Source organism: Sparus aurata, chromosome 1, assembly GCF_900880675.1.
Source record: "Sparus aurata chromosome 1, fSpaAur1.1, whole genome shotgun sequence".
Lineage (NCBI taxonomy): Eukaryota > Metazoa > Chordata > Actinopteri > Spariformes > Sparidae > Sparus > Sparus aurata.
The window spans coordinates 17,820,064-17,846,289 of record NC_044187.1 but is presented as its reverse complement, the minus strand read 5'-3'; the positions used below and the strand labels follow the sequence as shown (position 1 = coordinate 17,846,289).

At 40.0% G+C, this 26,226-nt stretch overlaps 1 long non-coding RNA gene across 1 annotated transcript in view; it reads right to left on the bottom strand.

Moving 5' to 3' along the window:
- LOC115592796 (uncharacterized) overlaps window positions 1–21,263 on the bottom strand; it is a 33,671-nt gene extending 12,408 nt beyond the window's left edge. The window contains exons 1-3 of the long non-coding RNA XR_003986222.1: window positions 21,031–21,263; window positions 15,697–15,757; window positions 13,628–13,834 (exon numbers count right to left, since the gene is read on the bottom strand). This is a non-coding gene — a long non-coding RNA (uncharacterized LOC115592796). The remainder of the gene's footprint in view (window positions 1–13,627; window positions 13,835–15,696; window positions 15,758–21,030) is intronic.
- Window positions 21,264–26,226: the final 4,963 nt, after the last annotated feature.

Below are 26,226 nucleotides of genomic sequence, written 5' to 3'. Positions count from 1 at the left end.
CAAAGCTGAGGCTGATAGCTGATGGTGGACAAATGTAATTTTTGACCTAGTGATGATGCTATATGAAAAGTTGAGCGATCAACAAATTCATTACACTCTATGCTGCTAGAGACATGAACACTGTTGTGCAAAACATAAAATTAATTTGCCCACTGCTATCCTTAAAATTGGGGCGTTTCGATTACCTGGCTGTCTGGTTCAGCTACTGTACCTGTCTCTAAAATCGATTAGCATTTTCTCACAGATCCAAAAACTTTGATGTGTAAAGCGTTTGGGAAAACAGTCCCAAATCCTCAATAGAGATGTTTAGTTCGCTTTTCATCTAAATTTGACTACTTTGGTTAAAATTGTACTTTTGCCTTGAACAGAGTTCTTCTAGGTCACAGTCATTAGAAACCTGCAGTCAAAATAGGATTTTCCAAAGAAGTCAAAAAGCCAGACTTGACCTTCAGGCCAAAACTGTGTTTAAAGATTTGTTCTTTCCTTCTTTCCTAGACATCTAGGAAATGAAATGAATGCTTCTTGAGTTTTGAGGCAAAAGTGTTTTATAAATAACAACACCAGGATACCATCTAAGATTTCCTTGTTGAAGGGGCAAACAATCAGAAAAATAAAAGCCTGCATTTTAGAGGTTCAGACGTCAATTCTGCTTTGCAAATTTAACTGTAAATAGCTCATAAATCAACTGTGGTCTGTCATTTCCTTTCACTTGCTCTCTGTCTTGAGCTTTTAGCTTACTTTTATATGACTAGAAGATAGGAGACATTTACTACATTGTCATACAAAACTAACATTCATTACCAATTTTATTTTAGTTTTTGCTAGTTTGTTTTACTATTAATGTTTTTTTTAATTGATTACTTCTTCAATATCTCCCCGTGGTGCTACAATATGGCTAATTTCACATAGGTGACTGATAATCAACAAGACCTTACCATTGAGCCCCATGTACTTTACATTGGAGTAGAACAGAAAAATATGTTGGTATAAATCACTCATGAAAAGTAATGTAAATCACTATGGAAGAAGTCTGCGCATTGCGTTTCTTAAGCTTGTGCAAACTCCTTCAGGTGGAAGAACAGATCTGCAGATGGTGTGTGAACTGCTGATCTTATCCTTGGCAGGAAATGCACGGTTTTCCTTTTTTTTTTTTTTGATAATACAAATGCATTTTAGATTAGGATACATGTCCATTTGTATTCTCTATTCACACACAACTGATGTATTTTTGTACATTCTTGGCAATGGCCGGGTCCAGCAAAAAAACAACTGCCAGCACTTGGCTGATTTCACAAGTGCATATTGTCAGCGGCCTAACAACACATAGTGATATATATACACAGTAGCACTTGAAACCAACACTCTGCAGCTGGCAGCCTGCTGCGGGACAAACGTTTCAATCTGCTCCAAATATGACAGCGTGAATACAGAAATAACATTCAGCTGACCATCGGCTAACTCTTAACGTTACTCTTTCAATCTTCAACTGCCGACAGAAAGTCCAGCAAATGAGCAGGGCGCTATAAAACGCAAGAGCACACAAAGAACACAGGAACATAAACAGCCCAAGCATATTATCAATGTCATTTTTTTCCCCACGCAGACACTTTAAATCAGCAGGTCATACTGAAAAGAAATTTTTTTTTAGCTGTGAGGAAGCAAAGCGGGGTGCAATCCTTTCCCCCAAGTTCGTTATATGCTGAAAAGGTTTGGGTTTGTATTTAAACAAAAAAGTGAATATGTCAATCATATACATCCGTCATTGGCACGCCATGAAGCCGCCACATCTGGGTCACAGTGTGTCTTCTAGCAGTAAAATAGTGCCCAGCTGGAAACGTACCATTTCCTAATACGCGCATCACCCCCTGTGCACAGATGAGATTTCCGGCTTCTGGTAATTTTTATTTATTTTTTTCATTTTATTTTTTTTGCAGCCCAAATGCATTACTTTAATTTGGGTCATCCAAGTTAGGTTTTTCCTGAAGAAGTTACATAATGCAGATTTGCGCAAGTATTTCACAGCTGTAGCTGCCAGAGAAGTGTGAAAAAAAAGAAAGTGGATATTGAATAGAATATAAGCCGTTCCCCAAGATATGTTACATCACTTTGCTCATTTGAGAGGTTTTTCATCTGAGCCTGCGTAGGCGTGTGTGAAAATGTTGAGCATGTATGTGTTTTTCTGTGTTAATGTCGAGGCCATCAAGTGACACGCTGTCGTCTCCCTCGAGGGGTTAAAGTGTCATAATCACCTGGTGCGCGTTTGACCGGCCTTGAGGATGTTAAAAATGACTGCTCTTGGCAATGGAGGTGACATGAAACTTCTTTAAAAATGATGGGGAAACTTTGATAAGTCCTCAACAGGGACATGAACTGTCAGGAAGACAGATACCTCAAGTGAAGCAGGGACCTTTCATTAATGTAACACAATCCCTCTACCATCTGTTTAAGCTGACACCGAGAGGCGCCCTTTGAAGCGCTTGTTAGCCCCATGCGTGAACCACCCTACAGCATTGCTTCTCATTGACACTACTAGGACTCTCCATGTGATCAACCATGTATCTTTGTTCTTACAGAGCATGTACAGCACAAGCAGACTTTTTCAAATAATATCTGCTGTTGTGTCATTTTTGAAAATCAGCAGCAAGGAACATTACTGAGCTATACTATTCATGCCTGTGCATTTAATTGTAGGTATCTGTGTTTTAATATCATCAGATTTGCAGATACGTCAAAGACATTTTCTTACTTTAATTGTTAATTAACCACAAATAAGATGTTTAAGTATATATATTTTTTCAAGTAAAAACTGTGAGAATCACTTTGGTTTTGCCTAAATTATGCATTTTTGACCTACATAAGTGAATATGCACCAAATACTAGGTATATTTAACCTTTGTCCCCTTTTCTCTTCTTTTCTTTTCTTGTCTATTCTTTTCTTTTCTTTTCAGTGGTGCAACAAAAGAAATAAAATAACAATAAAATGTTAACGTTCTTTGGTGAAGGGGGTATAAATGGGTTTAAAATGATACATTTTGAGCTGCTCCATGGATTTTTCATATGTTATTGGACCAAACAAAATAATGAAGTTGATGAAATGAGTCATTTTGTGGGGTTGTGACCCGCAAAAAATGTATTCTCTGTTTTGCAGCCGCTTCTCTCAAAGTCTTTTTGGGACCCTGTGTATCATGTGACGTTGTAATTACACGGTTTGCCACTATGTGAAATTGGCCTGCCACTCTTCCTGGGGGCTTTGGCTAATGATGGAAAACTAATACGTTAATAATAATAAAGCAGGATGCACCCTAGCAGGGCCCCATCTAGTTTGTGCTGTGCATGCACTTTCGGAGCCAAACGCAGCATTGGGTCCAGCAGAGACAGTGAAGGTGAAGAAAGATTATTAGATGGTTAGAAAATTAATATTGGATTTGAGAAGACTTTTTTCTTGTATATTACAAAGGTAGTGTGGAGATCTGTCTGGTGTCAAAAATGCACCTGATTATTCTTTGTTTGCTCAGCGTGCTGCTGTTTTTTTTTTGATTCCACAGGCAAACAGTGAGTGAAAAAACAATATATTGTTAAGGACATTGAGGTCATGTCCTCTGTATTTTTTCTGGGTCTTTGATATCTTGATATATGTATTCGCTAGAACATTAATATTTGTCATACCATTACAAAATAAATACTTGCAAATGTATAGCTAATCAAACTTTAGTTAAAAGTTTTTTCACTTTTTATTGGAAAGTTGCAATTTCTGTTCATAATACTGTGCAGCTTATTTATAAATAGTATTTGGATGGCCATTAGAGTGTTGCAACTGATGTTTTTGACCTTTACAATGGCTCTATAATTTTTTTATGAACAACTTACTCGTTTTGCAACAGTGAAATTACTTAACTAAATATAATTAACTATACATTTAGCATGTATTAATTATGTTATTATCAAGTGTTGCCGGTGTCAATAGGTAAAAAATACGTTCAGTACATTTAACTCAAAATTGGCCATATTCGTTACTTATCTTCTTCATTTTCTTCCGTCAATTGTCATAAATATTATTTCCTCAGCGATTATTTGTCCTGGCAAATTGCAGAGAAATGAACTGACTCATACTATGGTCAAAATGTTCTGTACCAAAAACATTTTAATTAAAGACACCTCGGTAATGTTTGCTCAGAGGCCATCTCTTTCTCTTCACTGTTCTAATCATGAGTTTTTGAAAACTCCCCCTCACCCACATGTTGTGAATGTGTGGCTCTTCTAGAGAAAAACAGTAATTCATGATGATGTGCTTTTTCATTGACTGGTTGAATCAATGTTTGTTTTTTTTGTTTTCTTCTGAAATTATATACATGAAAGTCACAAATATCTAAAACAGTCATTTTAAATTGGGAAAAATGTTATCACATACTTTTAAAAGAAGCCAGCTATCCTGCTAATTAGATGCCTAAAAATCTGTCAACAAATCCCAGGGAAAGACAAACAGTTTACAATTTTCTTATGTTCTACATGGTTCCTATTGAATATTTCAATCAAATGTATATACAAATGGTATATAATATCCTAAAACAGCTCAGCATTTGTAGTTTTCAGCAAATGTAACTCAAGCAACATTGAAAAAAAGTGCATCAGTTGGACTATTTTCATCTCCAGATTTAAACATATTTGGCACAGGATGAGTGTTTATGACTCAAAATAAATTGCACTGCACTCATTCATGAGAATGAAAAACATGTGTAATGAAAGGGTTCATTAAACTGTATATTCTGTTCTAGTTTTGACAACAATGGGGGATTTTGGTAACACAATAAAAAGTAATATTATCAGATCAAATCATTGTTTCTGGTCTACCCACAAGGTTTAATGATAACAAGAAACTGGTAACTGGAAATTGGCGACTGTTTATCATAGAACTGTTGCATGCACATCTAATTTTGAGAACTCTGGAGCAGTGTCACCTCGGTTTTTCTAAGTTTCTTTTTAATCACTCGGAAAAGTTTTGGTTTTAAAACTGCATTATATTTCTCAAAAGTCTTTCCATGTGGGAGCAGATAAACACAAGAGCGCAGCCACCATCACGCACAGGTCGGTGAACTGCAGGCGGCGTACAGCTCAGAACTGCATTGGTATTCCAGCTACAATTGTCTTCACTATCGCTGGTTCTCCAATTTATAAGCCTCCTTCACCACAGTTCTTCTGTGTCCAAGTAAAAATACAAATCTCTGGCTGGCGCACTACTTGATCAAGATGGTGTTGTACCTGGCTACTCCCCTATCTGTATTCATAGGACAGGGTGAGCACACATTTTCAGAAACAAAGCCACTGCACCAGACAGAAAGCTCCTTCCAAAGCGGGCCTCTGAGCCCCCTGGATAAGGCCAGACGGGGTGCTAATTTTTCATAATCAGTGACAGTTGCACTGATGTCAGAGCTTAAGCAATCACTGAGCACAAGCGCAACTTTCTAAAGAGGCGTCTGACTGAGTGACAAGGGTCTGAAGGGAAGAAAGATGGAGTGGGACAGAGAGCACGAGCGCGTGTGACAAGCTAAAAGAGAAAAACGAGAGGCAGAATGAGGAGCCGCTAATGAGGGAGGGGTGGACGCTGATTAAATTTGAGAGGAAGTCTCAATGTGAAACTTTTGGTCCAAAGCCATGTCCGATTAAAGGGGCCTCTCCTCGAACATGGTGCCTCTTTATTGCTCCTCGAGAGACGTTCAATTAAATTGGTGGTCATGCATGAGGGAGGTGTTCAGTAAAGCAGACAGGTGTGTCGACGCGACTATGAGAGATGTGGTGCTCACTGTGATAGGCGTGAAGTGACCGTGCATTGATGGCTGGATTAAGCACTTCATTGGATGTACATAAAGAGGACAGGTTACTAGGAAGAGGAAGAAAAAAAAAAAACCTTGTTCTCCACTCCTTTCCTCATATTGTTGTTTTCTTATCCTGGTTTCATTTTAATACCCTTATCTGTTTTCCCCACAGTTCCCATCCTTACCCCAGTATAAGTACTGTAAATGGACTCCACAGTCTCTGGGTTGCATTTGTCATGAGCCCGTACTGTACATGAACATGTTAGCCCTCCCTGCCAGACTAGTCTGGCAACTACGCCAGACTGTGAATAATGTCTGGCATTTCTCATCTCTCCCTTCTGTTATCTTAGGATTTAAAACAATTTTTTTTTTAAATTTTAGTTGTTTTTAAGCTGCCGAAACATATCTTTATATCAGTGGAGAAGATGTTGCTGCTGTTTGCTTTGATCGAGTCACTGGGTTCAGGCGGTATTATGAAGACAGGAAAAGGGGGGATGGAGGAATAAACCAGCAATAATCGCTGATGTGTGTTCATCTGTCACAGAGGATGCACAATGTACAAACTGTCACCGCCATCTCAGATACCATCTATGGATGTCTGTGTTTGTTTGTTTGTTTTCCTCAGTAGCTCAGGAGCATAATTGATGAATAACTGATGAAATATGTGAACAGCTCATCTCCATTTTTAAAAAGAAAATCAGACTACACAAACATACTGCTTATGTGTTATGTTAGGAAACGTGGCTGGCGTATGAATATATGTGAAGCGTTGTACTGAATGGTTTGAAATTTTAAAACGACATGTACTAAGTGTCATCTTTGATAAAGAGGCGGTCTCTCTGCATGAAACTGCAGTGAGGGTTAAAGAGGCCATTGGCGTTTTCGTAGTGTGACCATCTTACTAGACTCATCTGGCCTGTGAGGTAATGAACATATGTGCACATCGTTAACACATGACCACACACACCTCACAGAACCGCAACACAACCGTTTGTCCGATTGCTTAGTAGAGCTCAGACATACAGCTCTGGAACGCTTTGAAATCAGTTTGGGTCGGAAGCCAAACTGCATTGGAAGCAGGCCAAAATTGCCCGAATTGAGATACGCTGTCAGTTGTTTGATAGCAACCTTCTCAGTAATTTTGGATAATACTGGCAGTTTGCTTATAGGTCTATACTTGCTGGCTTCATCAAGGTCTCCAGACTTATAGATTGGAGTTAAAGTGGCTCGTTTCCAGGTTCTAGGGAAGGAATTATGTTTAAGTGACTGATCAATTAGGTGAACAATGGGTGGAACAAAAGCATCTTTGTGTTTTTTTTAATTAACATAAACAGTGTCAAACTGAAAAGCATCTCTGCATTTCAAGATCTTTAGGGAGCTGATGCTACTTCTGTGACATTTCTTAAGACCAAATCGAAAACCTTATCCGTAGTAGTTAGAGGAACAATGTCCAGTAAAGTTTCTACCTAGTGAATTTACAGACTCAAGGAAAGCTTGGCAGTTGCCTCTCTAAAAATGTACATGATTAATCATGTGACCACTTGGGAGCTGCCCTTAGAGGTTACTTTGAGGCCAGATCCGTATCCCCGCCTTAGGACGTCAGCCCTGAGCCCCGATGAACTTAACCGACATCAACTGGGAAGTGTTTGAGTTAGAGAGGCTATGAAATGGTTTAATAGGATTGGAACAGCACTTTACAAGATTTCACTTTACCTTGTAGATTTTAGGCTTTCTTTCAAATAAACACCATAGTCTTAAAGTATGAAATAGTATGAAAACACACAGACATATATATTTATTCAGAGGTTTAAGGGCAAATGTTTCATATTGTTTCAAAGGTTTGTTACTGAATCAGCTTTAAGAGAAAATATCAGATGTAAAGGAAATGTATTTTTGTGAAAAAAACAAAAAAACATTGCACACAGAAAAAATAATGCTTCAGGATGCTTCCATTGTGTTTAATGCTACAACAATACAAACTGTGGGTAATTCCTATGGGGAAAAGCAGAACTGCACACTTACGGAAAGCAGCCCTGTGCTGTAGGGGTGTGCGACCATACCCACGGACCTCACTCAAAGCCACACTGCTCACTGCTACTCATACAGCAGAAATGCAGTCAAACAAAAATAATGAGCAATTAGTCTTATTCTAGCATATTAACTTGTCACGTAACGCTGTCCTTGCATGTACATGTTGGATGATTTGTGATGTGATGTGCGACTATATACGCCGTAGCTGCCACTGCGGCGAAACAGCTGCTTTTTTGCTTATCCAATCATACACAATTAGTATCTCCAACATAAACACTCTGCTTTTCTGTCATCTGTCTCTGTTGCTCTCTCGCTTGTACACACACATACGCACAATGGCATGATCCCCGCAAACTCCCTCCCTCCTTTTATTAACACTACTTGCCTATAGGGAGCTGGCAAAGTTAAGTGAGCCCTCCATCTGTTAAATTACAGAGTGTCAAAACTTTTTGCTGCTGAGTGATCCAGAGACATAATCCCATGTCTCCTTGGGTAATGAATTGTACTCATGCTAATTAGCATGCACGTGGCCAGCAGTAGCAGTGAGAATGTCCTAATCAAACAGACTTATGGTTTTGTCATGTCTACCGTTTCCCTCCCCTCTGTGGAGCTGGTCGGTTTGGGCCTTGGCTTGAAACTGTGCTGCTCACCCCTCCACGTCACATCCCACTGATAGAAACCTTTTTATGAGACAGTATAGAACAACATTACGCATTAGCAGAGAGAGGCAGATGGCACGTAACAACGGCCCCTTGTTTGCACTTGAACCGTGGCCGTGACAATTACATGGTACATATTTTCCACTGCTGGAACAGTTTGGTTTTGAGTGGGTTCCTTCAGGCAGCATGTAGACGATAGCAAATATTCTAGAATTTAAAATCTCAGAGCAGAAGAACACACCTAATTAATAAAAAATGAAAGACAACACTATGAATAGACAAATAGCTGTCGAGAAAACAGCATTTCTTGCCTCAACATTTGCATCTTTTATGTATGGGCACTATCAGCCGATGCGATAGAGTCCATGGAGTGATAGAATGTGATAGAGAGTGACACAGAGAAGGAGAAAGTCTTCAAGGGTGAATGGAGCAGGGGGTGTCTGTGTTGCTAAACACAGGCAATAATAGAGGCCAAGGATTAGATGGCAAACTTTATACCCCTGCACCCACAGACACACACACACACATAGACACACACTGCATTCCATCAGGGCTTTATCTGGCCTTTTATTTGCCTTTATCGAGCATGGCGGAGGCAGCCCGCTCAGCGTTAACAATGTCGGGCTAAAGTCATTTCACACAACACTACTTGGTCATGTAAGCTGACAACTTTTATATTCCCTTATGTCCTTGGCTTGCTCTGTCGTGTGGGCTTATCAGGAGCGGAGAGTGGTGCAACCAGTTGGGTTTCAGCACCAAGACGTGCCACAGAGTGGGGTAAATTGTGCTAATTTCAAGCCTGGAGGAACCATTACTAGGAGGAGAGCATAACTCGTAGTGGCAGACAAAACTGCAGAGAAAGAGGGAGCACACATTGCTCATGGATCTCCTACATGCTGCACTGGGTTTAAGTGTTCAATACTGGCCATCAGTGTGCATCAAAGCTTTCACATGCAATTTATTCTTTGACAAAGAGTTGGTGCGTGTGCATGTGTGTGGTGACGGTGATGCTTTTGAGTCAGGGGTTTAAGGGGTTCATCTGCACAGTCTTTTAATTAACCTCGTGGCCTGTTACTATCTACACGGCCTGGTCTTGGCTGACCTTACACCGATTTATGCAGCAATAAAAGTGACAAGGTTATGGAAATACAGGCTGATGCGGGACATGACAGAGAGGTTGCCGGACCAACCTTTAACAGGCTGACAGAGGCCATTATCCTTGATGTCAGATGAAGAGGTGGGAGATGGAAATGCCCCTTATATTTCATGCTGCGCTGGCTGCTTAATATCGGGACAGCAGCCACGGAGATGGACTAATGGTGGACAGCTGAACATGTTCTGTTGACGTAAGGATGACTCACAAAAATATATCTTAAGCATCTCTTAGGAGGAGTGATGAGGATATTTTGAATGGAGCAGACCATTTAGGATGACAACTAAAAAAACTTGATAAACTTTGGCTTCAGATTGCAAGCCCAAATTCATTATTTGGCAGATCAGGGTCATATACATATTGATTTTAGGAAGTCTGGAAAGCACAATTTGTATCCAAACCACATATGGAGGTGGTTTGAAATGCAATTCAAATCATATTTCTACAGAGACTCCTCAGTCTGGATGCTCTGGCCACTTGACATACAACAACAATGTCAAATCAAGAGTGACAGTAGTGCGTCAGAGCAGTCGGGCAGAATCCATCCTGCTACTAGCAGAGCAATGGAGGACAACACAGAGAACATCAGTCTTTGGGCAGTCAGGTTGAATTAAATTGTCTGCTCTGCAATTGTTTGGAGGTCGAGATGATGGATTTCCATTTTTTGTGCTTCCGTGTTGAATGACGCCTACGTCATCACCACAGCAACCCATACATATCGGTCGGTCTCTAGACACAAAATAACAGTGCCCCTTTTGATACGATTTGAGAAACAAATCTGATTTGCCTTCAGTCTGATTTGCTTTCAATCTGATTTGCCTTCAACATAGCCTGAGAACCTACATGTTTTTTTTATGCGCTACATCTTTATGAATCAAATGTCTATTACCTTCACGAAGTATCTTAACAAAGATTATCTTGTCTGCCGTGAACACATGTTCAAACATTTTGTCATTAATGTAGAACACTGCTTGGTCAAGTGTTTATCTGTAGTCTTCATTCTCCATTTTATTACACAACATGCATACTAATATTGTCTCTTTCTATGGCTGCCACATACTATTAGGCTAATAGTATTGGATTTTGTCACTGAGTCATTTCTGCACTTTTTTTCCCCTTGATTTTGTCCTTGTTTTACTTCTTCATCATTATTTAATCCTTAATCTAAAATGACACGGGGCACATACACTGCATGAATCACTTAATAGGGAACCTGCCATAACTGTCTTAAAACCACAGTGTTTATCAATTAAATGATAAAAACCTAAGGAGAGCACAAAAATCCAATTCAGTTTTGGATTGCTTTTGGCTGAGCAGATCCAGTGGAGTGTTGATGCTTGATTGAATATCTTTTTTTTTTTTCCTCTGCATTGCTAAATCAATTAAAAAATGTGATGTGGTTCCATTCAGCAGCATATAATTATCTTGTCATTCCAGTTCATTAGCATCCTATAAAGGACTCACAGCCCACAAGGTAACTGCCCATCAAACAGCAGGGCAGACGACTACATAATAAGATGACTTGAGGGAAGCGCACTCGGGTCAAAAGGTGGGTCTCTTTCCCACTGGGGCTGTGCACAGTTAGCCTGGGGGTCACGCTGTACTCAAACTGTGAGTCAAACAGATTCATACAATATCCAGGGTTAGTCAAGGGACACGTCATACTCTGAATGGTTGAAATATGGGCCAAAACTACCCAGTTGGACATCATTTAATTTCATATTTTCATGCAGATGCAACTAGAGCTTGGACTGTATCGTGAGAGGATGATATGAAACATATTGCATGTTAAGTGAAATAGGTCACTTTTAAATAAGAACCTCTAGGGTTTGTTTTCACTCATGTCTGTTTGTTGGTTAGTTTCTCAGTGGGATCACAGAAACGTCTGAACTGATTTCCATGATCTTGGATGCAGAATTGGTCTCAGCCCAGAAAAGACCCTGTTAACTCTTGATGAGGGTTCAGATAAAGGAACGGATCTAGGATTTTTTTTTCTCTCAACAGGAGTCCCCGCGGTATGGATGGCGGAGTGTTATTTGCTTCTGCATATCTATGTGTTTCCTGTAAAAACAGTCAGGTAGAGGGGGACTTGAGGATATCGATTGGCATTTTGCAGTAGCCAGACACATTAGTGCTGAATGTTAATTACGTCCCTCACCATGCAGCCACATGTCAAAGGAACTGTGTCTGACCAGTTACCTGAGGCTCCCACTGAACACAGCTGATTAAGTGATGAGAGGACATGGCAGAGCTAACAGGACCTAATGCAGCATTCAAGATCAACAACGGTCAGATTGACGACAGGGAATCTAATATCAAGGTGGATTTCTTGACGGTTTTGCTCCTGGCAACCCAAGGCCTAACATTAGTCAGCTAATAGGACTGCCAAAGTTTACTGCACGACTAGACAAACAAGTGTAAACACCATAAACAACCTCAGTACTGGATTCCCTGTCGTCAAATTGGCTGCAGTTGGTCTCGAAGTTGGGGTCTGGTCCAGAAACTGGCCATGATCACTTTGAGCTCGATACAGTTAGCAGCTGTTAACTGTTATTTTAGCAACATGAGAAGCCATCTGTTCATCAGAACACTCTGTAATTCGAACAGGGTTCAGACAGAGCAGTCAGACGACATTAGAGGGAGGGTCATTAGAGGGTGTCTTTATATGGTCTGGTTTTACCAAAATCAGTGAATAATCTAAATTTGTATTTTTGTACAGTAATCAGTAAAGGGCCCTAGAAACACTCCCCCCAGTGGTGTCTTTCAGCTAAGAAATCTCAGCACTGTGCCACTCGCTCACTGCTTAAAGTTGAGGATTGATGGATGGGTGACGGCATGATATTACTGGTTGAATTGAATTTGGTTGTTTAAGGCTCACATAAACAGACGTGACGTTTTTGTTTTACAGGACAAAGACATATTGCAATTGTAATTTTTGGCATGCATTTCTTTGTTAAATGGATGCATAACGTGACCATGTATGTGATCTGATAGTAGTTAAAAAGGCATTTTTCCATTCAGCCTTACATGACCATTATTTCTCTTTTTGTGAATCTATCACTCTCCAACAACACAGTAGAGATTTTGATTGCACTGTCTTGTTGCCCTAGTGGTTGACTGTTACAGATCTGGTGAGCTTAGATTATGGTGAAGTGGTTTTGGGTGATTTTAAATTCAGAGTAATACATGGCTATAAGGTTTGATACTGGATTGGGCCTGATTGAATTAAAGAGGACTGCTGGGCCTTGGTGGAGGTAACCACTCTCAGTGCCAATCTAGTGTTACATTGGATTAGTCTGACATTATCTGTTTTTTTTCCTCAGATCACTGATGAAGAAAATAGCAGAACATTTATCACAAAAATCACAATTTCCTCAAGCCAACTAACAGTCCAAAACTCTGTGCTATTGAGAACAACATATTTAGACGTAATACAAAGCTGCAAATCCTCACAATTAGGAAGAAATTGAAATGATTTAAATAATTATTATAAATATGGATTTTCAAGCCCACCCTTTCTATCAACATGTATACCACTGTAAGAAAACCTCTAAATTGGTGAGCGACTACATTGAATGCACAAATAAATCACATAAAAACCTAAAATAAACTGCCAGATTTCAATGTGCTTTGCCACAATGATAATCACATTCGCAATCTGGTGATTTCAGTGACTTGTGGCCCTGCAGCCAAACAGTTAGACAATGCAATGCCAAAAGGAAGACGGCGGAACACACACACACACACACACACACACACACACACACACACACACACACACACACACACACACACACACACACACACACACACACACACACACACACACACACACACACACACACACACACACACACACACACACACACACACACACACACACACACGAAGAGAAATTCAGTGGTTGCGTTTGTATAGACGCAGATTATCCACAGGTCTTCAGTTACATCTTTGGGGTTTGCATCTTAACTCACCGCAGACTTGCTTTTTTCTTCTTCTCCTTTATACAGAGTTTGTTTTTATTCATGTTTTTGTCCTGTTCCGTCAATAGCTTCCGGCAATGTTCATTGATCTGCGAGGCGTTGTGTCTGGATGTTGTTTTGGAGATTGGGCAGGATGAAGCAGCTTATGTAAGCAACAGTTGAAGTCATCAGGGGGAAGGGGAGATTAAGCCGCAACATCTATGTTAGAGGAGAAGCGATGAGATATTACCAATATCAACACACTCACACTGTGCTTAAACACATCCACGGATTCCAGAGCCTGGCGGCTGATAGAGACGCTGCTGCGGAATGGTAAATATCACAGCTCTGCATGAACATCTGTTCATAACTTTCAAACTGCTACATTACCAGCTGTGGAAATTAACTGGGAACTTGTGCCATAATGCCACTTAAGCTGGGGGGGAAAAACGGGGGGAATCTATATATTTAGCGTTTCAATTATTATCTTGAGAATTAGAATGTATATGAGGGCTGTACACGCACAGTTTATAGATAGGACACCAGCAATAAATGGAACAACAAAGGATTACTTAATGTACTAAACGATAATTGCATGCTTCAAGACTACGGAGCCTGGCGGACATCACAGGGATAATTCTCGATAATTTGCAGGACACTGATTAGTCAGTTCTAGTTAATTTAATTGTCTGTGCCCCTAAAATTACTTACTATGCTCCCGTGAAGCAGGACTTCCTGAACACACACTGAGCAGAAGTGCTGTGTAATTTAAAGCAGCATCGATGTATGGTTTTCTTTATTTTTTCGGGCCTCTTGAAGCAGAGGAATCATTGCCAACACAACACCGACATTTCATCGCCTCATGCAGGTGATCCGGTGAGTATGCCGGAAGAAAGTTTCTTTTTTTGCACATCGAGCAGTCGCACAACAACATTACCATTCAACCGGAGTCGTGTCTGTGGCCACCAGAGGAATTCATGTGCAATACTCACTCTCCTGTTTTGGTCTCCACCTATTCCTGAGGGAAATATATGGCTCTTCAGCTGCTAACTTTGTCAGTCTGCTGCTTGTTGCTGAGAATGTGGAGAACAGTCACACTCGCACAGAGCTGCTTTAACACCAGACCTTCGTCGGGCAAATGAGAAGCCGCCTTAAATAGAGAGCAACTGCCACTCAAATTTCCCACATGAAATATAAAAAGATGAATAACAAACATCAGTCTTTTTTACTGTACTCTTGGGACTTGTATGATCTATTTAGAGGGACTTACTCTTTTTCTATGTAATGGGGTGGGGGAAAATGCTGTTGTTATGTGCTATAAATAGAAGTTTGCCTATTTTGTGTGATCTTGTATTGATTATGTAGTTTCTGATGACACGGTTTTTAATTCTTCTTTTCTGTATTTGCAGTTTAGCCATGGCCATAGGAAACTGATGTTTGTTATTTATCTTTTATATTTCATATGAATGACTGCCGGTTCGTTGCAGGCTTGCAGTCACTCCATATTCAAGATGGTCTCTCTTTCTAAGAAACTATTACCTGTTGAAATTATTCCACCAAAATGTTTCTATTAATTGTATTTTTGCAAGTTAGACAGTGTGCAGGAGTTAGCTTCCGACTTTTGGTCTTCATCCCTCTCCTATGCACCTAGCTCATAATGTGCCATGTATTTTTTTAGTTTGACCTTTATATTTACATGAAAACAGCTGCCTGCTTTTGCTGCTAACAAGGTTGATCATAGTAGTAAACCAAAACAATGAGCTTAAAGATGCTAAAACTGAGTAGCTGTAGAGCTTGGTGAAACATTTGACATTTCAAATCATACATTTATCAATTGTTAATAAAAAAAAAAAAAAAAAAAAAAAAGGATAAGTGCAGCTTTAAAGGTTCTACTGGATATTCACTGCCACTAGATATTTCAGTAGCGCACCGCATCTGACAAAACTCAGAATAAACTGTTAAAACTTGGCAGTGCTGATCAGCTTTTTCGACTTGTCTTTTATGGTGTCTTGCTGTCCTTTTCGTAAAACATGACACATATGTTAGTGTACTCGTTAGTTATAAATGAGGAAGTTTCTTACCAGGCCGCCACATTAAATTTGGATGCGAGGAGGACAGAGATGGGCTCTGCGGCCTTCCTGGCTACCAAAACAAAGAACAAGCTCCGATCAGAGAACACACAAAGGAAACGTGACATCATCCTGTGTTTGTGACGCCCTTAACCCACAGTATCTTTAACTTTATCTCCTATATCAAGTTTCTATTCCAAAGAAAAATCCTAATACTGCATCTCAGTCCAAAATAAAACTATTCAGCCTAAGAGGCCAGTTCAGAACCTGACAGCTTCTGTTGTTTCACTTCAAATTTTCCATGTACTGACAGCTCAAACTAGCAAGAGAATATGAAAACCGAACAGTAAAACATTTAGTGTAGCATCAAAACTGTATGAGAGAGTCAAGTAAACAAGGATAAATGAAACGAATGAGGGGAGATAACAATTTTAGGCTGAGGGGATGGATTTAGTCATCTGAAGCACAGCTGCTAGCCTGCTAACAGTTGGGTTGCTCCTCCTTTACTGACCACCACAACAATTAACTTCACCCCCTATTGCCACAATGTTGTAACTTAAACCAGCAGCCTCATTTTAATAGCTGGACTAAATAACCTGAGGACACTATTCAGTGGTTCAACAACACAAATTATCAATTCAAGGACACAGATTAAGCAATTATATTATGCAATTGGTTATGAACACCAATTATCAGAAAAATTCAAGCCTTGTTATGTGCTAAAAGAAAACACATAATTCATTACCAGTGACAGTTCTATTTCCCTGCTAACATAATCTAAAAAATGTTGAAAAAAAACTAGATAACAGGCAAATTGTGATAAATTGGCATGCACATAATACATAAAACACTCAGGAAGCCTGCTCATCAGCCAAATGCATTGACAAGGAGTGACATCTACTGAATGAAATGATCAGAAACACATTGGTCCATTTGAGATGGATGTGATAAAAAGATGTCCACATTTGCAGGTGAGTCACTACTTAGGTGATAAAGCTGCACTTAAAACAAGAGATGCCGTCGTTTTAATGGCCGTGTTACATCACCAGCAGGCAAAGGTCACTCCGCGACAGCCGTTTTGTGGAACATCACATCAGTTTCGAGGTAATTAATTTTTGAAAAGTAGCACGGCTTCAAACCGGAATGCTCTGAGGACACTGGTGACATTTTGGTGTTTGAAGTGATTTTGTTTTTCAGTCCATTGAACTCTATATCTCTTAGAGAAATATTTAAGGGGATGACTGATGTTATTTCCACCTGTGTTAACATATGCTCAGTTTTACCTTTAAGTGCTGGGAGCAAAGAAGCACATCTTCCAGTCAGCCACTGCGTGTCTTTAAAAGTTAGTGCCAGTTAGTGGCTTCTCTCCATCATTTTCTCTGTGTCGGAGTTTGTTAGTGAGACAGAAATAAACAACTTTAAGTCTGTTAAGAATACGTTACAGTAAGTGCTGTGTGTGTAACTATTCTCTATACAGTTTTAAGGGTAAAAAAGGCAAACCAAGCAAGAGAGAGAGGAAGAGAGAGAAAGAGAGAGAGACAGACAGACATTTTCTTATTTTCAGATGACCACATTAAAATCCACCTTTGAAGAATTATGCTGTGAGAAAAGCTCAAAGTATATTTGTTCCAAGAACCACAAAAATGTGAATTCCAATAAAATGATGCCTTGGGACATTAAAATATCCGACTTCCACGACTCTATGAGAGATACCTGTTCAAAGCAGCAATGGTAATGAAATAAAAATGTAAATTGCTAACAATGAAGTCTGACTTAAAAATGAATGCAAAAAGATTTGGGCAAAAATGCAATTTGGAGAACACGAGGGGATGAAAGTCAATTACTAAACGCCTCCGCTGCCCAAAGAGATTGAAATAGTCAAACATCTTTAATGCACACAATTAAATTGCAAATGTGAATGTTTCCATATACAGCATTTCATGTTGTATGTTGCTCATTTGACTTAGATAAAGTTCAAGTTAATACTGAATGTAGAATGTTTTAAAAGAAGAAAAAAGAAGAAATATATCATATTGCTGAATGGGTACAATATGTAAGACATTTTGTGACAAACATTCAGCAAGTACCTAAAATGATCAACAGAATGTGAAGAAATAACAGTTTTGACATTTTATCAAATATGTCTATGTATTATGTTACATTGTATCTATAATACAGGCTAACCCGCTAGCCCCGGCCATCCCTTTTTCATAATACCAATCGGAGCTCCCACTAGCTGCACAGCTAACTGAGCAACCTAACTTATGGCATCTACAGTTAGCAGCTGTTACTCTGTTAATATGCTGCCCCCTATTTGTATGAATTTAAGAGGTCACCTTTTCTTACATATTGCACCTTTAAGGTTTATACTGTAGATAACGGTTTTAGGACTGTGTTTTTTTTGTTACCTTGTTTGTAGGACATGGTGTCGCCTACTTAGGCAATCGAGTAGTAGGGCTGGGTATTTCCCACAACCTCACGATACAATTCGTATACCGATACGGGGGCTACGATACGTATCGTGATACACGTACATTTTCAAAATTGACAACATCCTTTACATAATTAACAACAGTCCTTTATTTTAAATAAATTTAGGACTGCATAGATAGATGCATTATCTGTCACTAAAGCTGGATTCTTATCAACAAGCCCCCATTCATCCATCACAGATTGAAGCAAATCTGCAATATTTGATCCAGTGTAGCTGACAAACATATCTCTTGTTTGCAGAACATGGGATACAATCTCCCATTCTGGAGAATGTGGTGGCATGTAAACGTCACATATGACTGCATTGCTCTCGATGTCCATGCATCACATGTGATGGCGACTCTCTCTGCAGAGGAGATGGTTTCTTTTGACTTTTTCGTTCATATCTTTGTACAACTTTGGCACCGCTGTTTCTGTGATGAACCGACGATAGTAATTACATAGCGTGGCTCACACTCATTGAGCAGCATCCTGAATCCTTTGTTGTCCAATACACTGCACGGGCGCAAGTCCTTACAAATAAAGCATAAAAGTGCCTCTGTAATCTTCTGTGCCCATACAGAAGTAGATGGGTATTTAGTAGGGCTGTCAAATGATTCATTTTTTGTAAATGGCGATTAATCGCATTTTGTCCATAGTTAACTCGCGATTAATCGCAAATTAATCGCAATTTTTTTGGCAAATTTTTTTCTGTTCTAAATGTACCTTAATGTATTTTTTGCATGTTCTTAATACTTTTAACAACATAAGAAAGGGCAAATATGCTTGCTTTATGAAAATGTTTATTCAACATGTCAAATCATGCAGGAGAATAAAAGGCTCAAAAAATATCCCCTAACCCTCTCTGCATCTGCCATGTATTTGGCTTGCAAATGATATTTAAGATTCGACGTACTTCAGTGGTACTCATTTCATGTCGACAGTACATGCAGATAACTTTTGTCCTATCGACCGAACCATCTGGCAGTGTTTTGAAAGTGCATTTGCCGTTCATAAGTCCTTTCTTCATTTCCTTTCACTTTCGTCCTCCCAACCCTGTTTCTTCTTCTTCTGATTCCCTTTCTTATTCTTCTGCCACCCTCTGGATCAAGACTACAGGTGCCATCGATGGCCGTTAATCAAACAATGCGCTTTTTATTTTAAAATACCGAACGTTAATCGCGTGTTAAAAAAAAATTAACAGTGTTAATGTTGCGTTAACGCGTTATTAACACGTTAACTTTGACAGCCCTAGTATTTAGACTTTAAAGTGTCACTCATTTTTGGTTGAGACGGCACAGAATTCCCGGGTGTAGTCTCCTTAGCACCCGCTGCTAGTACCTGTTGCTCTGGATGGTGTCTCGCTATATGGAGATGGAGGTTGGTCGTATTACTGTAGTATTTCACCTTGCATTTACAAAGCCTGCATACTGCATAGCTCATGTCCAAAACCCTACCTCCGTCTGTTCTCCAAAATGCCACCATATCTGCTTTAGCTTGGACGGTGTGGGGTAAACTTTCTTATCCATACTTGTTCACCTGTTTTGGCGAAAAGCGTGCAATGCATTGTGTAGATGACCCTCTACCGCCACCTCTGGCCAATATGTGTACTGCGCCTTGGAAAACATGTCTTGAAACATCAGTCTAGGCATTTATGGAAATATTGATTCTTTAAAGTGTGTGTCGATGCAAGTATCAGCAAAAATTCTTGAAGATATCTGGCCGTATCGATTTTTTGAACACAGGCCTATCGAGTAGTTGTACTGAAGAAAAAAAACATTTAACAACAAGACAAGGTAATTCCACTGTCAGGGCAAGAGAACAGGCAGTAATAAGTACAGTATAAGTTAGGTGAAGTTTTCAGAACAAACTGAACTAATGAGAGAACAAAAACACTGACTGACTTAAGTTGCTTAAAAAGGATTACAAGTAAGGAATTGGGCTGTAATTAGACTATGCTCTGTTGTAAAAGACATGCTGCACATTCGTATCTTTGGACCAAAAGCCTGTGACTGGCAAGTTCTTTTAGCCTTTGTAGTTTGCAAGAGAAAGTAAAGTTTGTGTATGTGGAGTAAAGACTTGGAGCTGTAGAAAAACTATGGGCTTTGGTTACTATTTGAAAGTCTCCTGCAGGTCTACAAAGTCTCATATTTAGTTATGTCATTGCACATATAGTGGTGCTGTTAAGCTCAATGATCTTGCTTTTTTGTGAAAGAAGTATGAAACTTTCAGGGTTTGTTCTTGATGACATAAGCTTTAATTTAAGATGTGGAGGCGTTCTCAATTTGACCCCTGAGGTCAGCTAGAGGTCATTGACCTCTGTAATATGTCATTTTCATGCACAAAATTGTAAATGTGTGTATCCTAGGATCTAAATGTGATAGAAATGTGAACCAAATATGTATTTCCAAGCTTCGCGGCGGCTGTTGGTAGCCTTCCGCTTAATTAAAAATAACTATAAAGACTAGTAGTCTATTTGTTTTAGATTAAATCGTTTTTGACCCCTGTATTTTTGCACTGACTTTAATTAATTAAAATGAATGAATTAATAAACCCACTCGAATCTGTCTCTGACGTTTGGAATCACGTGTATCTGCGCAATATCATAGCCCATGATTTCAAAAAACATACTATGTCAATTAGTGATATTAGCACAAGAACTGTTGAGGAATTTTTAGACAATTGTTTTTGTCATGTTATAATAATTGACAGACACTATCATTTCGCTCTGTGTGTGTCCTAGCACAGAGCGAGACTGAACACGGGAGCTAAGCTTTGTGGCTGAGACACGAACTATTAACCTGAAACTTTTACTCTTAAACACAGAGGCCAGTCCAACGGAGGGAGCAACCTAACGCAGACAAGTCAGCTTACCGTTTTTAGGTGATATGCCATGTTTGTAGTCGGGCTGTGATATACAAACTTTGTATTCGACTTTTTTTCCATTTTTATAAAATGCTGCCACACTGCTGATGTCTTTGACATGGTAGAAGAAGAATGACTGTAAGTGAAACGCTTCCAAATAAATATTTAACAAACCACCAAACCAAGGCCTTCTAGTTCTTCAATCTGTTTGTCTGTAGTGGGTTGGGCTAATCCAAAATAATGAAAACGAGGGGGGTGTTCTGAAGACACACTGTTGCCTGTGAAACAGGGGTGCTCTGAAAACACCCCCATTAGCATTTGGTACTTTCCTCCTGCTGAAGTCAAATATGCCATATGCAGGACACAGCACTGGGATGGAGAGGACCCGCTGCTTGTTTACGCACTGCCATAGCAGCATGCAATTAACATGCCAAAGAACGACCAATCAGAATTTTGGTCGAGCCAGAACGTATCAGCCAATAAATTGACCAGTCAACTAGGAGTTTACAGCCCTAATACATTGAGCCAGGCTCAAAATATTTTTTTTCATTTTGTTGTCATATTAGATGGTAAAATAATTACAGAGGGGTTTATGGACATCTACTTCTGTTATCCTGTAAATCAGAATATACTGTCAATAGCCATAGTTTTTAGAAATTATCGTTTCCGTGATAAAATCAGGGTTTTCTTGTAAATGAGAGGCCAAACCACGTGGAAATATCTGCGTTTTCCCTTCGTGTAAATGGGATCTTATTTTCCCACAGTATGTATGTTACGTGTGTGTTAGGGCTAGAGTGTGAGGTGTGTGTTGTAGCCTGTAAACAGCAGACTCAGTAGTATAATTGTGCTATTGAATCTTTTCTTGAAGTCTTGAAGGTAAAATACATTTGCTAACCTCAACTAAAAATCATCTGCTAACCTTTATTTCTTGGAGTGTTAGCTATGTGTTAGCTGTATGTCAGCTGTGTTACGTGTGTGTTACGGGTGTGATAGGTTGTGTGTTAAGGTTAGCTAGAGTGTGATGTGTGTGTTGTAGCCTGTAGTGAGAGGAAAGTATTTGTTTTTAGTAAATATGTCATGAATCATTGTGTTTTATTTTAGCTAAATAGTTCCTGTTGGAAAATGACGAGATATATATGTAAAAAACAAGTTTGTTGGTATGTGTGACTTGCTCAGATATTCTCTCTTGTAGTCATATTCAGAGTCATTTATCTGAGTCTTTGGAGAGACTGGCATGACCAGTGTTGGTCAAGTTACTTGGAAATAGTAATTAGTTACTGATTACTTCTCCAAAAAAGTAACTAGTTACTTTACTAAGTTACTTTTCAAAAACATGATGCACAACCTGAATATGCTATAAAGCAAAAGACCTTTCGTGGCAGCGGGAAATAAATGGACAACAGTCAGACATGAGATAAACAAACCCAGTGTGAGCCAATATTACAGTAGCACCAGCTCCCAAAGGGCTTTACATCACTACCCTCCTCTTCTAGTAGGGCTGGGTATTGTTAAGAATCTCACGATTTGATTTTGATTCTTCAGGTTGCAATTCGATTCAATATTGATTCGATTGAATATTGATTTAAATGCTTCGAAATCGATTCAGTAATAAACAAATAATTCATTAGAGTACCTGTTGATAATTTTCAAATTCAAAAAAGTAATCTTAAATTATAAATCTTTCCTTGAGGAAGCTCTAGTTGAAATGTAAACAAAGGCACACGATGTGTTAAGTTATAAAATAGTGCAACCATAGTTAAGCTGAGAAAGTGCCATTGTTTCTGGGATTGCATGGTAAACTTTTGTCTGACATAAACAGTAGGGTGACCATTTCCATAACACCAAAAAGGAGGACATTATGCAACATATCAATAAATTACAACGGTGTACATAGGACTCTGGTATACTCTCATTTATAGTACAATTTTGAGTGGTTTAAAGATTATGTTTGTGTAGCTGAATAGGAAAAAATATGAATGAAAAGTCAAAAAGTGTTTGTTCACAGTATTTGTATTTATTCAATACATTATGGTGTTCAAAAAGTGACCACTGAGATTAATCTTTTAAAGTGCAGGGTGCCACAAAGCATAACGTGTGGACTTAAATCTAAAAAACAATTAACAGGTAACATACATAATTAAAAAAAAAGCTTTTTAAAAAGCCTTAATAACCTTTTATGAAAACAACAAAAGAGATTGTAAAAAAAAAAAAAAAAAGAAAAATACATTCAACTGCTCAAAAAGTATAGCATTTCTAAAGTGCTTCAGTCTTTTGGGGACTTGTCTTCAGTGTCTGTGTGTGTGCAGCAGACCTGTCTTTAAGCAAACTCCACATTCACCCTCTGTAGCAGCTCAGGATCAACAGCCCCTCTGTCACCATGGCTTCCAACCCCCACTGCCCCTCTGCCTTTTTATATCCTGCAGAGACTGGTACAAATAACAACATAGCAACAATATAGTTATCAACCTTCCAAAATCTGTATTGTTTTCAACCCAATAAATATACATATTTCATGTAGCCCATCAGTGAAATCATAAGATTAGTGTACTCACCAAAATAGTTGATCTGTTGATCTGATGTCTATCTGCAATACTTCTGTTCTTTCCTGGCTGCATCCAAGAGTTTTTTGTTTCCATTGAACTTCTTGTACATCTCTGTGCAGGGATAAGTGAAATTGACACACACTTGCAGCTCAGCCTTCACACTGTCCACATCCAGACGATTCCTCTCGTTTCTCCATGCAGTTGTCATCAATGAAAAGACACGTTCTGTGTGTGCATTGCTGCATGGGATCGAGAAAATATAGGCGCTGACCTTCCTGAGATTCACAAGTGGTACATCTGCCTTGGAAAACAGTTTCAAATATCGTTCCTCACTCTGGCAACCTTCCATTTCTGGTGAACTGAAGGAACCTTCCACCATGGCATATTCCTCATACAGTCCATCCATATCAATGTCCAGATTGCAGGCCTGGACAGCAGCACTGTAGTCTTCAAACGGCACAGCAGTTGTGAGGCCAAGCTTGGCCACTTTGCTATGGAAGCTTGTGTCGGAGAAGTCATATCTTTCACTGATGTATTTCTTTGCTCTTTCATAAAAAAGCAGAAAATCGGCCTCACATTTTTTTGACTGGCAAGAGGGCAGCTGCTTCAGTTTGGTGTTGACAGCAAACCCAAAGAACCTGTCCTTCATCCTTCTTTCCAGCTTTTGTTTTAGTTCAGTCATTACCTTAAACATCGATGTAATGCTGAAGGATTTTGCCTCAAGTGCTTTGATCGTGTCAGAGAACACCTTAAGAACATGGCTGAGAAACAGAAAATATGTCTCTGACACCTCATTTCTTTCCTCTCCAAAACATCTCCACACAACTCTGGCACATTCCCCATCACCCACACTCTGGAAGTAGCTGGTCAGGGCCTTCCAATATTTCAGGATTCTGTCAATGGATGGCAGCAGGGACAACCACCTGGTGACAACATGCCTCAGCAGGTTGCATTCTTCCACCTCCACAAACTCACAGAATTCCTTCAATTGTGCTGTGCTGCTTGCTGATATGCTGAAATGGCTGTAAACCTTAAGCATAGCATTTTCCACATCAACATCAAGGCTGCTTGCTGCATATCTAGTTGCATTATGCAGTATATGGGCCAAACAGTTTGCAGGGAGCACATCTTTTTGGCTCAGTTTCAGCTTCTGATACACACTGTTATGTTTGCCATAATTGACACTGGCATTGTCTGCTGCATATGCAGACATGTTTTTCACCTCTAAGCCAGACATCTCAAGTTTTGCCAGCAGCTGGTTTGTTATGGCTTCTGACGTTTCGTTGCTGTCACTATAAAAATCCAACAGGACATGTTGGATGCCTTCATCAAAGTGAAAATACCTTACTACAATGGGAAAACACTTGGTTGTTCCTTTATTTGAGGCGTCGGTTGCCACGGAAAAGGGTAGGTTGTTTTCTTTAATGTAGTCGGTATGTGACTGTACCGAATAGGGAGCGATGACGTTCTCACACAATGCCTTGGCTTTTGTTCGGCCACAGGTCATCCCTTTAGCTGTGGGCGAGTCACTAAAAATCTCCCGGTCCACTTTCACGCCGCAGTCTACACTTCTGTAGGACTGATGATGTTTAACAGCATGGTACACCTTGCACAGCTCCGCAGCGGTTATTTTGTCATCCAGGGGCGACGAAACTTCACGAAAAAATGTCCTCATTGAAGAGCTTCCTGCTGCACGTTTATTACTTTTATGTTTATCCGTACCCGCATGCCGTTCAATTGCAGCTTTCCCCTGACTGCTTACGTCGACATCGCACCGACAAAGTGTGCAGAAGCCATGGAATGAGTCTCGACTACTTTTCGTTATAAATTCATGCTCTTTTGTCCATTCAGAATTAAACGAGGTCTTGCGTTTTGGCATGATGCTCACTTTCTGTCAATGCCTATGACGTAGCAGCACATGGACCCGTGTTTACTTTTTTAACCAATGATCAGCAGATTGGCTCTTAGCCAATCATTTGATATGTTACTGCGTTGTGGATGCATTTTTTACAGTCTATGATTGGCTATTGTGCTGCAGCCCAGCAAAGATGAAAAACTCCGCTCTTCAAGCCTAGTGCCTCAAAAAGGAGGACAAATACGCGTCCGGCTTGATGCTGCGCCGGACGCCGGACAGGGCATTGAAAATCCGGACTGTCCGGTCTAAAGCCGGACGCCTGGTCACCCTAATAAACAGACATAACCGCGGTCCCTCCGCCCTCCGGCTAGACGCGAGGGGGTAAAACATTGACACTGAGCCCCTTCTCTCCCCGGAGGAGAGTGCTACTCGTGGGCGCACGGTGCAGCAGCCAGGGCGAGACCAGCTGCCCTGGGAGTTTACTGTCTCCGAAAAAGGGCGGTGCGTCAGACATCGGCTACCTGCCTCCGCATCACCCTCTGACCCTCAAGCGAGATCGCGGGCGAGGCGCTTCCTGCTGCTGGAGGTGGGGACCGAGAGGCGTCCGGCGAGGGACAGCGGGTGCTCGTTGCCAGTATGGAAAATCCACATTCAACAGCGACTGCTTTCTGGATCAATCTGTTTGGCCAAGGCCTGCCCCCACCGCCTCTTAGATCCAGAGAACTGTCTGGGCAAACCCGGCGCCGGGATGCCATCAGCCCTGCATACGTCATTGTCACTCACCAGACAGTCTCACAAAAAAAAATC